The 4,809-nt window shown below is 41.2% G+C and overlaps 1 pseudogene; it reads left to right on the forward strand.

Annotated features, from left to right (window-relative positions):
• Positions 1 to 4,417: 4,417 nt before the first annotated feature.
• LOC126425581 (5S ribosomal RNA) lies at positions 4,418 to 4,534 on the forward strand (annotated as a pseudogene).
• The last annotated feature ends 275 nt before the right edge of the window (positions 4,535 to 4,809 follow it).

The raw sequence follows: 4,809 nt of genomic DNA on the forward strand, positions 1-4,809 counted from the left end.
ATCTCATGCTTTCTTTGGAAAAAGCTTTCAATAGCCAGGATCTCATAGATTAGTCTTTATTGTTGGAAACGCGTTTCGACAGTTATAACTGTCATCTTCTGGTGTTACAAATAAATTTTGGTATACAAATCGTGTCCCATTGTGAGTTCGTACCTCATGCCATGTTGTCATTACGGAGGATAAAATACAGTACATTAATATGTATAATATGCTTTATTTCATCCACCGAAATAACAACGTGGTATGAGGTACGAATTCAGTATGGATCACACTTTACAATGAAATTTTTTTGAGGCGCAGGAGATGACAATTACAACTGGCGAAACCGTCAACAATAAAGACTAATTTATACGATTGTGGCTATTGATAGTTTATTCCTAAGTAAAAGATTCATCGGTGTTTTTATGTTCTCAGTATGTGAAAATTCAGACATGCTTTTCTGAAGTAATAACAGGTAAACATTTAGTTATTAACGCCACCGCAAATTTTTTTCTTATTTCTGCAATTTCTGCAGAATTAAGATGTCTGTGAAGAGACGCTATTGTATAACAGCAAAAATTTTGTAGATGTTTTGTAAGTTACGCTGCAGAATGACACTCGGCACCTGTTAAGCTCTTACGTCATCCTTTTCAGGTGGCGTGGCACTTTCAGTCCCTGTCTGAGTGAACGTATCTATGATGTAGTTTCTTTATCCCATATATTTGGAAATGGCCGTAGGAAAAAACCGAGTTTATTGGCTTAGCTACTCCAGAATATCTTCAAAGTAAAGATAGAGTGTAGTGTTGCACAATGTATGTACCGGTGTCTGCTTAAGCGGGCTTGAGTAAAGTCAGCTGCACATCGATATAATTAGTAGACGAGAACACTTGCTTATTAACAGACTCCGTGCACCATTTACGGTAACACCGTATCCATGCAGCAATTAGCGCGTACTAAAGAATACAGACTGGTAAGCTGAGGATCGTGGAGTCGCGTCTCTATGCGGAAACACATCCTTTCGATTCTTAATTTCAATTTATAGCTTATTCACGGTAGATGATAACAGCCAAACACTTTCAGAATAAATATTTACTGAAATCCTTGACCACGGTTTCGGTATATCTAAATATTCCTTTATCCGAAGCACAAATATTAAAACCACATCCTGCAGTGGAAATGCATAAAACACTGCAGGCTGTAGCTTTAGTAATTGTGCTTCTGATGAAGGTATATTTAGATATACCGAAACCGTGGTCACGGATTTCAGTAAATCTTTATTCTGCAACTGTTTTTCTGTTATCATTTACGGTGAATATCTTCAACAGTTGCTGCTCAGCCATGTTTAAAATTTTGACTTATAGCTAATAATCGAAAGGAATGCTCATTATGTTCTCCTTGCTAAGAAAAGGCAAGAAGAGAGAATGTCACCGAAAATTTCTATTGCAAGTAAATTTCCAGCGAGGGGCAATGAGGTATACACAAGCACTTCGTACATAACATTACGTATTTTTATTATTTTAAAGGTGATGATTTACACGTGCTGCAATGACATTCCCCGTAAAACGGCAGAAGCTGTAATTTTAATGGCATCTTCCACATGTTATAGACGCTGCATTTTTTCGGTTGTATCATGCATTTAGAGTTTCTGTAGAAAGACAAACTTGAATGTGATTTGAGACTTTCTCGGCGTATTCCATTCGTGAAATCTTCTCGGGTGATCAGCCGAGTAAAGGTGTCGTCTTCTCGCAACGTTTCGAAGGGTTTCGTACCCATCATCTTCGCTTGAAGATGATGGGTACGAAACCCTTCGAAACGTTGCGAGAAGACGACGCCTTTACTCGGCTGATCACCCGAGAAGATTTCACGAAGACAAACTTGGTTTACATTCATAAAAGGTACTCTGTCATCTCACAGTGTCGCAACAAACCAAGTGTAACGCATCATTTCAACAAATATTGGCAACGGAATGTATTTTGATGGAAGTGATTCTCTGTCGATCGCGTGTTTTAGAAAACTGGCAGGGGTATCTAATTCTACATGACGACAATCATTCTTCATCTTGAAAAACTAATTTGAGTTTATTTGTCCTTCCCAGGAGTGCCCCTGCACGTAAGGCAGGGGCATAATGTAAAAAAGTGACGTATAAATTGAAAAAAATTAATAAAATAGTATTCGCGTAAGTCCTCGATGAATTCCGTACTCTTTCCGCTGCGCTAACAGCTGTGTGGAAACCACGTGAGCACAAAAGGCCCATGCCTAGCCACCGGCCTGTGGCAAAAATGGTGATTTTTGTCGATGCTTCGCCATCTGGAGCTCCCACTTCTGTTACTTCGATTTCTGGTGAAGCCCTGCACGCACCATCGATTTGGATGATACCGGTGATGACGTATAGGCACGGTCCCTTTGTTAGATGTGTGCATGGGACAGAGAGAGTTCACTCAATACAGCAATGTCATCTTGGTTGCCTACGCGGTAGGCGCTAAGCAGCCAGGTGACATACGGTCTAAGCTGTGATGACGTCGGCCTGGTATCTCAGTGGATCGCACGGCCTAAAAAAAAGAGAGAGAAAGAGAGAGAGAGAGAGAGAGAGAGAGAGAGAGAGAGAGAGAGAGAGAGAGTTGACTGTAGGGGAAATCGGAGGATCTACCTATGCAGCTGAGTTCCAATTCCAGCCTTCTAGTTACGAGGGCTCCGCTTTTTGACTGCTGTCGATCGTCCACCAGTTCATCACTTTGTGAATTAACTTTGGAGAGGATCGAACCTACTGCTCGTCGCCGACTTCGCCCAAATTTGTGGTACATACGCTGGGCTTGGCAACAAATGAAAATGACAGAAGCGAGAGTTCAAGATGACCAAGAATTTAGGAAAAACAGCACTTTTGAAGAGATTCGTGTGAGGTATGAACCATCTATGGTAGTCTAATTTGCACGCAGTGGTTAGCACACTGGAGAGAGTGCAGAACGCTAATACGAGGGTCGTCGTGTCAAGTGCCTATGTGGAAACATTTTATTTCCCATTTTTACATCACGTACATCACATGTAATGCAAAATGATACGACTGAATTTATTAATATTTTCTAGAAAAAGTCATGTAAAGGATGACCGATGTGGAATTCTACATGCAGAACGACAAATGTCTTCTGTTAACTGACTCATGGGGAGGACAAACAAATCCTCATTTATACTTCGAGGTTTTTTACAGTGTTTTGGAGTGTTAAAATAATTCCCGCCAGATGCACGTCCCCAATGTGATGCTGCAATGTCTGTTTTTATTTACATAAATAATTTGATCAACAAGCTTTAAAACCGCTCAGAACTCATCGAGGGAGAGAACGAAATCACATGCTGAGTAGACTGAATAAACAAACATTTCACTGTATATCGCGTGCTATCCTCGATAATAATTGGTGAAATGAGGCGTTAGTAAGGTTTACTGCCAAACTGTACAATGAGAGGGAGATCCTCAGTGAATGTAAACCAAGTATATTTTTCTATAAAGACTTTAAAACAAGCACGTAATTGTAAAAGTGTGGCATTTATGGCATATTCAAGACGACGAGAAACTCAGTGTATACCCTGTTTCTATGATATTCACCCAGCATGTATAAATCATCAACTGTGAAATAGTATTGGTTAAATACAGTCTTGGTTGCAAATTTTAGTGTTTTATTTTTCAACGTTGCGTTTCGCCTTATTTAGGTATCTTCAGGTTATTTTAATTTGGTATTTCTTAGAAGATTCCTTTAGTCAGTGTAGCCAAAGGGCATCGTCGAATATATCAGGCCAACATCGCTTTCGTTAAACTCAGTAAAAACTTCTCTAGATGATCGCGACTGACACCAAGATCTGCATAACGCGTTCCCGTTGACAGGAGCGAGTTACCTGTAGATTCCTAAATAAGGCGAAACGCGTCTTTGAAAAATAAAAAAATAAAATTTGCTACCAATACTGCTTTTAACCAATACTGTTAAGCACTGGTTTGCTCTATGCCACATATGGATTGGAAGAATTTCAACTGTGAAATAATAAAAGTATCTAATATTAGAAACGAAGTTGTCGTGTTTGCGCTAGAATCCCTTCCTGGAAATTTATTTACAATCCCATGTTTTCCGTTGCTGGTCGTTTACATGCCTTTTATGAAAACGTTAATGAATACAATATAGAGAATATTCTTTCGGTTTCTTTGCAGTGCAAGTACCGTAAAAATATGATATATTGAAGTGTTTCCGCATTGAGATTTGACCACGCTACTGTCGTATTGCTGTTGTACACTCTCCCTGTGGTGCCAACCGCTGCATAGAAACGGCGGTAACACAAATAGCTCTTATCTCGCCCCACCACGACGAAAATGTTTTTTTTTTTTTTTCTAAGCTCTTGGCCACCTGGAGATCCCACTTCCGTCAATTACATTTCCGGCCAAGTTCTTCATATACTTGGTGGCAACGGCCTTGCCGCAGTGGATACACCGGTTCCCGTGAGATCACAGAAGTTAAGCGCTGTCGGGCGTGGCCGGCAGTTGGATGGGTGACCATCCAGCTGCCATGCGCTGTTGCCATTTAACTGGGTGCACTCAGCCTCGTGATGCCCACTGAGGAGCTACTCGACCGAATAGTAGCGGCTCCGGTCACAGAATACCATCATAACGACCGGGAGAGCGGTGTGCTGACCACATGCCCCTCCTATCCGCATCCTCCACCGAGGATGACACGGCGGTCGGATGGTCCCGATGGGCCACCTGTGGCCTGAAGACGGAGTGTGCTCTTCATATACTTGTAATTTGGGCGAGATCGGTGGCGACGACTAAGTGCGGTAACCCTGTTAGAAGAATTT

This window comes from Schistocerca serialis, chromosome 10 (genome assembly GCF_023864345.2).
Source record: "Schistocerca serialis cubense isolate TAMUIC-IGC-003099 chromosome 10, iqSchSeri2.2, whole genome shotgun sequence".
NCBI lineage: Eukaryota > Metazoa > Arthropoda > Insecta > Orthoptera > Acrididae > Schistocerca > Schistocerca serialis.